A 13,859-nucleotide genomic window follows, 5' to 3' on the forward strand; every position below is an offset into this window, starting at 1 on the left:
TTTAGCAAACAAGTATGAGGAACCCAGAGGGGGAAAAGGAAATTCCAGCACCTAGTCTTCCAACAGGACTAGGGGGGTCAGTCCCCTCAAGGAAAACTGAGGCCCGCAGCCATGGACACAAACGTAAAACTCCATCTTCGCAATGATTTAACCTCATGATGAAAAGTTTTAACACCAACTTTATTTTATTTATTTATTTGTTTGTTTGTTTGGCTGCACCAGGTCTTAGTTGCAGCAGGTGGGATCTTTCGTTGCAGCATGTGGGATCCAGTTCCCTGACCAGGGATCGAACCTGGGCCCCCTGCATTGGGAGCACAGAGTCTTAACCACTGGACCACCAGGGAAGTCCCCCCCCAACTTTAAAATGTGCAGAGTTGCATAGTTTTTAATTTTGTTTTATTCTTTTCAGATGGTACAAGAGCACAGATATTTGAAGACCTTTGCTCCGACTAGATTTCTCCATAAAATTTTCCATGCAAGGAATATTTACAGGGATAACTATTTTCTCCTTGAAGGCATGAATTTGCTCTTATTCATTTTTGTACTTGACCTAACACAACCCGTCACACGTAGTTGAAGCCCTATAATGTATCTTAAACCAACCGGAACCTAATCAGTTTGGAAATGATAGAAGGCATGGCGGAAAGGTGACGGAGCTCAGAATCCTAAGTGTTGTCTTGCAGGTGGGGAGGAGTAGAAGAGAGAAAGAAAGAGACCACAGACTTCCCTCTGCAGGATACAGTGATATTTTCCCAGAAGCAGCCTCTTAAAGCCTGTTGCTATAAGGAGGCGAAATCGTAACCGATCACAAGTTAATGTTTACTGCCTTTGTCAAAAAACAAAACACAAAGTAAGCGTGGGGGTGGGGGGTAGTGAAGATCCTTACTACCTGGAACGAAAGCGGTGCTGAGGTGCAGAACAGACAAGGGATGCCTACATCCTTTTTGAAAGAAAACAAACCCCCAGGTGATTTTTTTTTTTAATGGCTACTAGATTATAACAGTCTAGAGAGTGAGGAAGTAAGGATTGAATTAGAAGAAACACTGATATAGGAGATCATGATGCAGTTTTACAGAGCAGTATTAATATTGTAAAGAAAATAATTGGAAAATAACTTCACCTCTAAAAATGTATGAATTTACTTAGTTTCCGTATTAATGAACTTACTGGTGACATGAAATAACATCTTAATGAATCCGTGCCCCTAGAACACACTCACACCAAGTGTCCATTATTCTAAATCTGTTGCCTTTTAGTTTTCTTCAGTTGCCTAAGTAGCCAGCAAAGCCTCTGAAAACATTCTTTTTAAAGAACCAAAAATCAATTTCTTGATTCTTTCATTCTTCGCACAAGTATTTTTCCTAACCGTTTATTAAACAGAAGCACTCCATACTCCTGTGCCCTGGGGGATGTGATGATAAACGGCATATTCCAGAGGTAGGGAGTTCTAATCCTGTAGCAGAGCTGACAGCTCCACAAAGAAATAGAATTCAAGTAGTAAGTGCCACAGGAGAGATATTAACGTGCCCCTAGGAGTTCAAAAAACGGAGAAAACACTTCTGGCTGAGGTGATCAGGGAAAGCTCCATACAGGAGGAAATGAGTAGGTTCCTGAACCTAAAAACGCCCCCTCCTTTGGCTTTCAGAAAGAGATGTCACCTGATGCCAAATGCTTTGCTTTCCCCACCGTGTGCTCGCTGGTTGACTGAGAGAAGAAATCCTGAACTACCTCCTTCAGGATCCAAGTGCTTCTTGGATAAATACAACAACACACAAAAAATAACCACCAACAGAATTCCTAGACGTGTCTTCAAATTGGTGACAATAATTTTAGCAAAGTGGGTGGTAAATTCAGCTGCATGTTGTGAGACGATTTACCTTTTCCTTCTCTGTGCTTTTCACTCATTCATACAAGGGAAGTGTTTTCAGTCAATCCAGCAACACACCTGAAACAAATGACCTAACAAGCAAACAAACAACCCAGACTATTGGCTATAATGATTTAATCCTTGAATATTAGTGAGGATGATGCAATATTTGGCTTTAACCCCTGGCTCCCCTGTGTTTGCTAGAAGCCCTCCTGGCAAGGGGAGACGGAGGGAAAGGACATATTCCATCCCTGCCCCCACCTCCAGATGTGAGCCTGCCTCTGTCCCCTTGTATTCGTCACCTTTCTTCACCTGTCAGCAAAGAGGAGGGTATAACTGTGTTCTCATAATGAGAGCGAGACACATAGGAATCATCTAGAGGGCTTTTCAATTATAAACATAATGTAACTAAATTTTGAAAATCTATATTTCACTACCTTGATAAAATAATGTATCTATATGGTCTTCCTTTTGGAAAGAAGGAAAAAAGAGAATGTTTAAAATATTTCTAAATCTCGCACTATTTCTAAACCCACTCACTTCCCCAGACACAGATGTTCCTTTGAGTTTGGGATGTATGCAGCCTTTCTTCTATTTTTTTCAATAAACAATATATGGTGTTTTCTCTGCTTTTTTAATTTATACAAATGGTATCACATTATCCACGTCATTCTGCAACTTGCTATTTTTCTTCTTAATGTTGTGTTTCTAAGATATGTCTTGTTCGTTACCAAATCTCATATGCAAAGATAATTTTAATTATGGTCTGCTTCATGGGCCCATTTCCCACTGATGGGCAGTGAGGATGTTCCCTACTGTTCACTGTTACGATGCTGCAAAGGTTTTCCTCCTCTGTCTGTCTGTGCAGCTGTGCAATAGTGTGGGGCATTTGCACCATTTTAAACTTAGCTCTGATGGAAGTACATTTCCCAGAATTCCCTCCCTGTATGTTTCCCGGGTAGCTGGAGCCACGAGAGTTATTTTGCCCAAGGTTTGGAATGCAGATGTGAACAGCAGCCAGTCCTGCAGCTCCTCCAGCTCCTGCAGGTCTCCTCCTTCATCCCCTTTCCTCCCAGGCCAGGTGCATGTTGAGCTCTGAGGCAAAGGGCAGCAGCTTCTCCTGCAGGTTCCTCCCATGTCAAAGCTGAAAGCTTGGAGGAAAGGTCGTCCTTGCTCTTCCCCACTTCAGGTCCATCATTGCTTTTCAAGTGCCCGGGCTGCTGACTTCAGGCTCCAGTACCAGACACAGAGGCAACAACCTCACGTAGACAAAGTCAATTCCCTATAATAAAGCCATTATTCTACATCAGACCTAGCGGATCAGCTTCTCTGGATCCAACCCTGCCTGGTACACTGGGGGGATGACTTCAGAGTCAGAGAAACCCAAAGCTGCCGTCTCCTCCAAACACCTCACTCCCTCCTGATTCCCTGGGAGCTGTGGATGGAGAGTAGCTGCCTTATGCCTAGGAAAGAAAAGTTGTTCATATTAGAAGAAGATTCCCTCCACCTCCTCTGTTAACCTTCTTTTTATCCTTCTGAGGGCAATGCCTACTCCTTGCTTAGAAATTAACTGATCAGTGGAACATAAAATTCCTTCTTGCTTTCCTACAAAACTAAACATACTCTTACCATACAACCTAGCACTCATGTTCCTTGGTATTTACTTATGTCCACGAAAACCTACACACAGATGTTTATAGCAGCTTTATTAATTTATTGATTCATAATTGCCAAAATTTGGAAGGAGCCAAGATATCCTTCAGTAGGTGAATGGATATGAGCTATTCAGATATAGAAAACAAACCTATGATTACCAAAGGGGAAGGGGGAAAGGGATAAATTAGGAGTTTGGGATAAACAGATACAAACTACTATATATAAAATAAACAACAAGGACCTACTCTACAGCACAGGGAACTATGTTCAATATCTTAGAATAAACTATAATGGAGGGACTTCCCTGGCAGCCCAGTGGTTAAGGCTGCATGCTTCCAACTGCAGAGGGCACAGGCTCGATCCCTGGTCGGGGAACTAAGACCCTACATGCCATGCAGCACAGTCAAAAAAAAATTTTGTAATAAAATAAAATAAAATATTTTAAAAATAAAATACAAACAAAAATAGAATAAAAAATAACCTAAAATGGATAACAATCTGAAAATGTGTGTATGTGTGTGTGTGTGTGTGTGTGTGTGTGTGTGTAACTGATTCACTTTGCTGTACACCTGAAACTAACACAACATGGTAAATCAACTATACTTCAATAAAAAAAAAAAGAGAGAGAGATGAGCTATCAAGCCTGGAAAAGACATGGAGGAACTTTAAATTCACTATCACTAAGTGAAAGAAGCCAGTCTGAAAAGGCTACCTACTATATGATTCCACCTATATGACATTCTGAAAAAGCAAAACTATGGAGAGAGTAAAAAGACCAGTGGTTGCCAGGGGTTGGGGTGGGGGAGGGATGGAAGTCAAGAGGATTTTTAGGGCAGTGAAACTACTCTGTATGATATTATAATTATGAACACATATCATACATTTGTTCAAACCCACAGAATGTACAACACCAAGAATGAACCCTAATGTACACTATGGATTTGGGGTAATAATGATGTGTGTATGCAGGTTCATCAATTGTAACAAATGTACCACTCTGGTGGGCGATTTTGATAATGGGAGGGGCTATGCATATTTGCGGGGGGGGGAGTATATGGGAAATCTCTGTATCTTCCCCTCAATTTTGCCATGTACCTAAAACTGCTCTAAAAATTGTCTTAATGAAAAAAAAAATTTTTTAATTCTTTATTGCCAAAGGCATACAAAGAAGGTAACTGCCTTATTTTTGAGTTAAAGGAAATTCACTTTCTTGATTTCAAATACAAACCATGTGTCCTTTGAAAACAACGAGTAAGTCAACACAGCACTTCACCAGGGCTCCCTCTTTATTGTGTTTTCATCAGTATTGAAACAGATGAGGTTGAGAAGAAGAAAAAAATTTTTAATTAGTTTTTAAAGCTGAATGGTGTAGCTGAGACAAGTAATAAGTCAAGAGTAAAAGTCTAACAGCTTTGCTTATCCCAGGGAGAAATGCGACAGAGCCAACCTGTTACATTCTAAGAGGGGTCGTAGGGCAGGGCTAAACCGAACGTCCCTCTTGAGAGGATGCCAGCAGCCAGGGCCCGTTAACAGCAGCGCAGACAGCAGGGAAGGGAGAATGTGATTCTGGAAGCTCAGTCTCCTGAAAGAATTTCCTGCCTCGTCAAGATGCCAAGGAGCTGAAAGCTGGGTCCGCGAAGAGAGCGAAAGCACCACAGTAAAAAAAGACTGCAATCCACTAACTCTCTCACTCTTTTGAGTTAGATTACTTCATCCTACCAGCACTAACCCTTTCCTCCTTCAACTTTAAGATGCATGAGGGATGGGGGAGGAAGGGGGAACAATTCCTCCTTCACTGCTTTTTCTCTTAGGAGAGAGAAAAAAAGAGAGAGCCTCTGAATAAGTTAAATATTTTCCCCTCATGTAACTATGCTCAAATTAGGGTTATAAAACAGACATGTGAAGTCATTTTTTTTAAAAAAAGAGCAAAAGGTAGGACAAGATATTTTTGGCAAAATAAATAGTAGAACAAATAAGTAGTCAGAGTTATTGTACCTAAGACTCCTATGTTACACGCATTCTTAACATAGCTCTACACCTGTCGTGGTAAAAGGAATGTAGCTGTATATGAGTCTACTTTAGAGTGAAGAGTGAGTGCAAGTTTGGTAGTATCTAAGTTCACCTCCTGTTAAATATTCAAATCCAAGTGAAAAAGAGCCTCCAAATAAAATAAGTAACTCTTTGCTTCCATTGGATGCCTTCATCTGTGAGTCACTGAAGACCCAAATAGAGAAGCCCTAAACCCTCAGGGCACTTATTTTCTTACATAAACAAATCCAGAGGGATACCAGTTCCAGAGCTTATTAATTCAGTGGTTTAGCAGCAAGGTCCTGGACCAGGGTCTTTCCATCTTCCTACCTCATCTTCAGGGTGCCAGCTAGGTCTTCTCATAATCACAAGACAGTTACTGCATCACATCCTCAGACGCCAATGTCCAGAGGTTTGTGTCTGTTTTTAAGAGCCAAGATGTCTCTTTCAGAAACTCCTTCCCATCTCCTTGTAGAGAACGCGATCATGGGCCCATCTCGAAGCCATTCACAAGTAAGAAGAATGAAACCACCGTGATCCACTTAGGCCAGTCGGGGTTGAGCCAACTCCTAGGGGTGGACACAGGAGCCAAGACAAGGCTCTGGGTGAGCCACTGAGAGCATGTGTTTGTGCTGAAAGCCGATGTCTGGTCTACATCTACATAGGAATGAAATATTTGCTATCAGGTTCAAAATGGGCAGTTTCCATAATGTTTTCTAGTTTAATATTTTGCCTATTGAGAAGTCTAATGAATAAAATGTTAGTAGGAACTAAGCCCATCTGAAACATCTTTATCCCAGTAATCAGAGCTTATTCTAAATAAGTGATTTGAAACCTTTTTCCAGGTAACATTCCCCCCAAACCTCAACAAATAGCCAAAGACCACCTAACTTCCTTGTTGAGAAAAACACTCGATATTACATGAAAAAGTTCCAAAATCCTGGGTGTTTATCAGACAGCCACCTTTTTTTGTCTACCCAGCAGTCTTCTTTCTGTTGAAAAACATAATCCACTCCCACCCAGTATTCCTACGTGGTTTTGGTACACCTGCCAACTACAGTGCCCACTGCAGAGGTGACATGAGGCCCAGGCCTTGGCAATCAGGGCACTCCAGTCCCTTGACTACAATTTTAGACTATCAACCAGACATTTAACCCTAACCCAGGCAAGGACCCCCCCAAAAAAAGTCCTTCTTTGACATTTATGAGATGAAAAAAACAAAAGAACAAGTGTCACCTTTCTTTTCTTGGATCCTGCCATGTTTGGATCCTGGGGACCACAGGAGAAAATGTGGCCAAGAACACACAAAAAGCAGCAGAGACTAGTGGCCGTGAGAGGGAGAGACAGGGAAAGAAAAGGAAATAAAGAGGTGGATCCAGCTGGCCTGACCCTGTGAACTTCCCAGCGTGACAGATTGCATAATTGGCCCCAATTTTCACCCCTCCCTGCATCCACTACTTTTGCTCTGAGACTCTGCAGTTTCCCTCACTTCCATGGGGAGAGCGTATTTTCCCACTCCCTGACTTTGATCTTGGTCAAGGGACTGACTGTGGCCAATGGCACTGTAGTACACATGACCCACAAGGGCTCTAATTGCCCTTGACATCACCAGGAGAACCTGCCTCAGCTCACCTGCTGTCAGAGAAGCAGGTGTGGATCCAGCTCTGTACTGCAGCCTCCCTCGGTCAGTCTGCTGATGCCTGAGCACGCTCAGTTGAGATCAGCAGAGCTGGTCCAGCCACCCAGAGTGTGAGCTAAATCAGTGCCTGCCTTCACATGTCACTGAGATTTGTGTGGTTGCTTATTACACAGAAACGGCCGTATGAGCCCAGAGATCACTCCCTGCTTTTCTTTCTTCATCTAATGTCTGTTAGTTCGTTTTCTTTTTTTTTTTTTTTTTTTTTCTTTCTGTACGTGGGCCTCTCACTGCCGTGGCCTCTCCCATTGCGGAGCACAGGCTCCGGACGCGCAGGCTCAGCGGCCATGGCTCATGGGCCCAGCCGCTCCGTGGTACGTGGGATCCTCCCGGACCGGGACACGAACCCGTGTCCTCCGCATCGGCAGGCGGACTGCCAAACACTGCGCCACCAGGGAAGCCCTGTTAGTTTGTTTTCGATCACCAAAATGGAGGCTTCAAAAAGGCAGGGCTTTTTGCCTGTTTTCTGTTACATCTCTAATACCAATAAAAAAAGACTGGGACATTGTGGGCACTCAATAAATATCTGATGAATAAAGCAAGTTTGAGCTGCATTGCTGTCACTTCAAGCCCAAGCTCTGACTAATACAAGCCACAGATCTGATGGGGTTTTTTTTTTTGTTTTGGGGGTTTTTTTTCTATTTTTAAAATTTATTTATTTATGTATTTTTGGCTGTGTTGGGTCTTCATTACTGCGCACGGGCTTTCTCTAGTTGCAGCGAGTGGGGGCTACTCTTAGTTGCGGTGCGTGGGCTTCTCATTGCGGTGTCTTCTCTTGTTGTGGAGCACAGGCTCTAGGTGCGCAGGCTTCAGTAGTTGTGGCTAGCAGGCTCTAGGTCGCCGGCTTAATTGTAGCACACAGGCTTAGTTGCTCTGCGGCGTATCTCCCCGGACCAGGGATCGAACCCGTGTCCCCCGCATTGGCAAGCAGATTCTTAACTACTGCGCCACCAGGGAAGTCCCCAGATGGATTTTTTTTTCCTTTGATTTTATAGCATACGTTTTTGTCACAAAAATCACATCAATAGAATTTAGTCTAGTGGTTTTCTCCCATATCGGAGGATTTTCTGGGTCAATAAATCATTCATGTACCAAGGGATGGCACAAAAGTACAGATTATTACTTAAGTCAATCCTCAATTATTTCTTGATAGAGAAAACGCAAGTTATAAAGCCCTAAACTCACCCAGCCAAGGCCACACTATGACACTGTATAGCAATGCTATTCCTTTCTTACCTACACCTCTGCTGATTATTGAGACCAGAGAACACCATTTGATTTTTGTTTATTTTTTATTTCACACAGAAAAGTTTCACGAATGGTACAAAGAACTGCTGTAGGTCTTTTATCCAGATTCATCCATTGTTAGCATTTTCCTCCATTTGCTTTATCATCTGCTCACTCTGTTTTTCCCCTGAATCATTTCAGAGTAATTGCAGACATAATTCCCCTTGATTTATAAATACTTCAGTGTATATTTCCCAGGAATAAGGGCTTTCTTTTTTTTTTTTTTTTTTTTTTTTGCGGTACGCGGGCCTCTCACTGCTGTGGCCTCTCCGGTCGCGGAGCACAGGCTCCGGACGCGCAGGCTCAGCGGTGGCTCACAGGCCCAGCCGCTCCGCGGCATGTGGGATCTTCCCGGACCAGGGCACGAACCCGTGTCCCCTGCATCAGCAGGCGGACTCTCAACCACTGCACCACCAGGGAAGCCCAGGGCTTTCTTTAACATAACTTTTTTTTTTTTTTTTTTTTTTTTTTTTTTTTTTTGGTGGTACGTGGGCCTCTCACTGCTGTGGCCTCTCCCTTTGTGGAGCGCAGGCTCCGCGGCCATGGCTCACGGGCCCAGCCGCTCCACGGCATGTGGGATCTTCCCGGACCGGGGCATGAACCCGTGTCCCCTGCATCCGCAGGCGGATTCTTAACCACTGTGCCACCAGGGAAGCCCAACAAATGTAACATTTAATACTGATATCCAACCCACCACTAATGTTGTTTCCAATGGTTCCAATTATGTCATTTATAGCTTTTCTTTTCTTTTTTTTTCCTGTTCTGAGATCCAATCCAGGATCACACAACTCCAATTAATTGTCATGTATTTTTAGTCTCCTCTAATCGGGAACATTTCCTCAGCCCTTCATTGTTTTCATGAGTTCAACATTTTAAAAAATTTGTAATTGAAAGTAAATGTATTTAATAGGATTTATTCTTTGTTGAGCATTGCACTGAATTATATATTTAAGTTCTCTGAATCTCTCTCCCATTATTTAGTGTATAGTAGCAAGGAATTTTATTTATCCTAATTTTTTAAATTGTAGTAAAATATATGCAAAATTTATCATCTTAACCATTTTAAAGTACATAGTCAGCAGTGTTAAATATATTCACACTGTTGTACAACCATCATCACCATCCATCTCCAGGACTCTTCTCATCTTAAAAACTGAAGCTCTATACCTGTTAAACAACAACTCCTCATTCCTCCCTCTCTCCAGCCCCTGGCAACAACCGTTCTATTTCCATCTTTATGAATTTGACTCTTCTAGGTATCTCGTATAAGTAGAATCAACTGGACTCATTCCGGGTATTCTGGGGGGAGGGGGGGTTTCGACTGGCTTATTTCACTTAACATATTGTCTTCAAGGTTTAACCATGCTGTAGCTTGTGTCAGAATCTCCTTCCTTTTCAAGGTTGAACAATATTCCATTGTATGTATAAATAAACCTTTTGTTTATTTATTCAGCTTTCCATTGACACTTGGGTTGCTTTCACCTTCTGGCTATTGTGATTAATCCTGTTAATGAAAATTGATGTACCCTGTTTTCAATTTGGGGGGGTACATACCTACCAGCAGAATTGCTGGATCATGTAGTAATTCTATTTTTAGTTTTCTGAGGAAATGCCATACTGTTTTCCATAGAGGCTGCACCATTTTACATTCCCATCAACAGTGCACAAGGATTCCAATTTCTGTATATCCTCACCAACACTTGTTATTTTCTGTTCTTTTCTTTTCTCTTCCTTTTCCTTTTTTCCCCCCTAGTAGTAGCCATTCAAATAGATGTGAAATGGTATCTCACTGTGGTTTTGATTTGCATTTCCCTAATGATTAGTGATGTTGAGCATCTTTTCACATGTTTGTGGGCTATTTGTATATCTTCTCTGAAGAAATGTTTGCTCAAGTCTTCTGCCCCGTTTTTGAATTGGTTCATTTCTTTTGTTGTTGTTAAGTTTTAGGAGTTCTTTATATATTCTGGATATCAGCTTGTTATCAGATATATAATTTGCAAATATTTTCTCCCATTCCGTGGTTTGCCTTTTCACTCTGTTGATTGTTACCATTTTATGCACAGAAGTTTTAAATTTTGATGTAGTCAAATTTATCTATTTTTTTCTATTGTTGCCTGGGATTTTAGTGTCACATCCAAGAAATCATTGCTAAATCCAATGTCATGAAGCTTTTCCCTCATGTTTTCTTCTAAGAGTTTTATGGTTTTAGCTCTTACATTTAGGTCTTTGATCTATTTTGAGTTAAATTTTGTGCACGGTTTTGGTGTAAAGACCCAACTTCATTCTTTTACATGTGGATATCCAGTTTTCCCAGCATCATTTGTTGGAAAGCCTGTCCTTTCCCCATTGAATGGCCTTGGCACCCTTGCCAAAAATCATCTGACCATACATGTGAGGTTTTATTACTGGGTTCTCTATTGTATTCCACTGGTCAATATGTCTCTTTATGCCAGTACCAGTGTTTTGATTACTGTAGCTTTATTAGTTTTGAAATCAGGAAGTTTTGAGACATTCAACTTTATGCTTCTTTTTCATATTGTTTTGGCTATTTAGGGCCCCTCAAAAATTCATACTTATTTTAGGTATGCAAAAAAACACCATTGGGATTTTGACAAAGTGCATTGATCTATAGATTGCTTTAGGTAGTGTTGACACCTTTACAATAGTAAGCCTTCCAATCCATAAATACAGCATGTCTTTTCATTTATTTGTGTCTTCTTTAATTTCTTTCAGCCATGTTGTGTACTTTTCAGATACAAATCTTTCACCCGCTTGCTTATGTTTATTCCTAGGTATTTTATTCTTTTTTATGCTATTGTAAATGGGGTTATTTTCTTAATTTCCTTTTCAGATTGTTCATTGTTACTGTATAGAAATGCAACTGACTTTTTTTTTTTTTTTTTGGCTGCATTGGGTCTTTGTTGCTGCGCATTGGCTTTCTCTAGTTGCGGCGAGCAGGGGCTACTCTTCATTGTGGTGCACGGGTTTCTCATTGCAGTGGCTTCTCTTGTTCCAGAGCATGGGCTCTAGGCATGTGGGCTTCAGTAGTTGTGGCACACAGGCTTAGTTGTTCCATGGCATGTAGGATCTTCCCAGACCAGGGCTTGAACCCGTGTCCCCTGCATTGGCAGGTGGATTCTTAACCACTGCACCACCAGGGAAGTCCGTGCAACTGATTTTTGTTGGGTGATTTTGTATCCTACAACTTTGCTGAATTTGTTTACTAGTTCTAATGGTTTTCTGTGGAATCTCTAGAGTTTTCTACATTTAAGACTATGTAGTCTGCAAACAGAGATAATTTCAATTCTTCCTTTTCAATCTGAATGCTTTTTTATTTCTTTTTATTTTCTAATTGCTCTGACTGGGACTTCCAGTACTGTTTTGAATAAAAGTGGCAAGAGTGGGCATCCTTGTCTTGTTCCAGATTTTAGAGGAAAAGCTTTCAGTCTTTCTCCATTGAGTATGTTAGCTGTGGGCTTTTCATATGTGACATTTAGTAAGCTGAGGTAATTTCCTTCTATTTCTAGTTTATTGAGTATTTTATCATGAAAGGTGTTGGATTTTGTCAAATGCTTTTTCTGCATCAATTGAGATGATCATATGCTTTTCTTTCTTCATTTTGTTAAAAGTCAATGATAAGTAGTCTGTTCTCTTGCTCTTTGATTAAGGTAAAACAAGCTACTATAACAGGAAAAAATATAACCGACCCTCAAAGAAAGTTCAACTTAATTCATTCATTTAGTCAAATACTTATTGAGAAAATGTTCAGTTTGTGGCAAGCAACTTTCTTATCACTAGAGTTCAAAGATGAAGGCACAGATCCTTTCCTTCAAGAGTGTCACAATCTACTGAGGGAGACAGGCCCTTCCCTAATCAACCCATGAATTCTATGCTCTAATCACAACAGTATATCAACCACATCCCCCGTTTGCTCAGAGTTCCCTGAGACCATGGAGCTCTGACCCTCCTCCCTTCTTTGCCTGTCAAAATCATAGATATTTTTCCAGTCCTAGCTCAAATTCTACTTCTGAGAAATACTCTCTGATCACCTTGTCCAGAATTAATTACTCCACCTCTGTAATCTCTAGTATACCCCACTCACTACTCTGAATATTAAAAAGTAAAGAGAAAGCATCAAGCATTTATACTGCCTTTTTCCTGTACCATAGTGCTTCAAGAGAGCAAAAGAGCAGATGGGAGAAAGTTTTTTAAAGAAATATTCCAGTTAATAAATGCAGATGAATGACAGAGTTAGAAAATCACCATTTATAAACCTCCAGTGAAATGATGGATCTTCTAGGCAACAGTCATCAGTGGATCCCAAAACCATTAGGTGAAAGGCTGTTGGGGAGATTAAGCTGACACCCCCTGAACCCACTGATCACTGAAATCAGGATAACCAGACATTATCTGCTTCAAGAAATGATGCCAGAGCAAGTGTACTATAAAGTATTCCTGCTGAAATACACTGAACCTGCTGAAATACACCGAACCTATATCTAATCAAGCTTCTAGGTCTAATCACCAATATACAGGAAATACAGGTGGAGGAACAAAATAAACACCACCACAAAGGAAGCAATCTTGCCAAATCCACAGACTGTGCCACATTCTATACGGATAAATGTCTTGGTTTCACTAAAAAAACCATTAAACAAAAAGGAGGAGGAACAGTTATAGAATAAAAGATGCTTATGAACCATAACAACAATTTACAATGTGTGGACCTTATTTAGATGCCAATTCAAACAAACCAACTGTAAAGAAGATATCGTTGATACTGTTAGAGAAATGTGAATAAGGAGTCAGTATTAGATGATATTAAGGTTTATTGTCAATTTTGTTTGGTATGCTAATAGCATGGTTATGTTTTTTAAAAATCTTTATCACTTAGAGTTGCATACCAAAGTACTTACTGGTGAAACAATATGGATCCTGGCATTTGCTTTAAAATACTTCAAAAATAAATAAATAAATAAAAACAAGGGAATAGATGAAATAAGAATGGTATAAACGTAGGCTATATATATGGGTGGGGTAGAGAGAGGTTCATTATACTATTCACTCTTTTTTTATATATATTTGAAATTTTCCAAAATAAAAAGTAAAACAAATCTTAATAAAACAAACAGTAGCAAGAAAAACCCTTTGATGTGGAAGAGCATTGGAGGATCAGAGGGTAGGTATCTGTGTCAGAGTCCAGATCTGCTACTAACTAGCCACTCTAGGGCTCTGGGCCTCAGCTTTTTTATTCATAAAGTAAAGAGTTGGATTTGGACTTCTAAAGTCTCTTTCAATTCTAACATATTATGACTCCGTTACTCT

The 13,859-nt window shown here is 40.7% G+C and overlaps 1 non-coding gene across 1 annotated transcript; it reads right to left on the reverse strand.

The window, feature by feature from the left end:
• Positions 1-271: 271 nt before the first annotated feature.
• On the reverse strand, positions 272-344 carry TRNAG-CCC (transfer RNA glycine (anticodon CCC)). Its single transcript has one exon. It is a non-coding gene; the product is annotated as a tRNA-Gly (tRNA).
• Positions 345-13,859: the final 13,515 nt, after the last annotated feature.

The sequence above is a fragment of the Kogia breviceps genome, chromosome 13 (assembly GCF_026419965.1).
Source record: "Kogia breviceps isolate mKogBre1 chromosome 13, mKogBre1 haplotype 1, whole genome shotgun sequence".
In the NCBI taxonomy this organism is placed as follows: Eukaryota; Metazoa; Chordata; class Mammalia; order Artiodactyla; family Physeteridae; genus Kogia; species Kogia breviceps.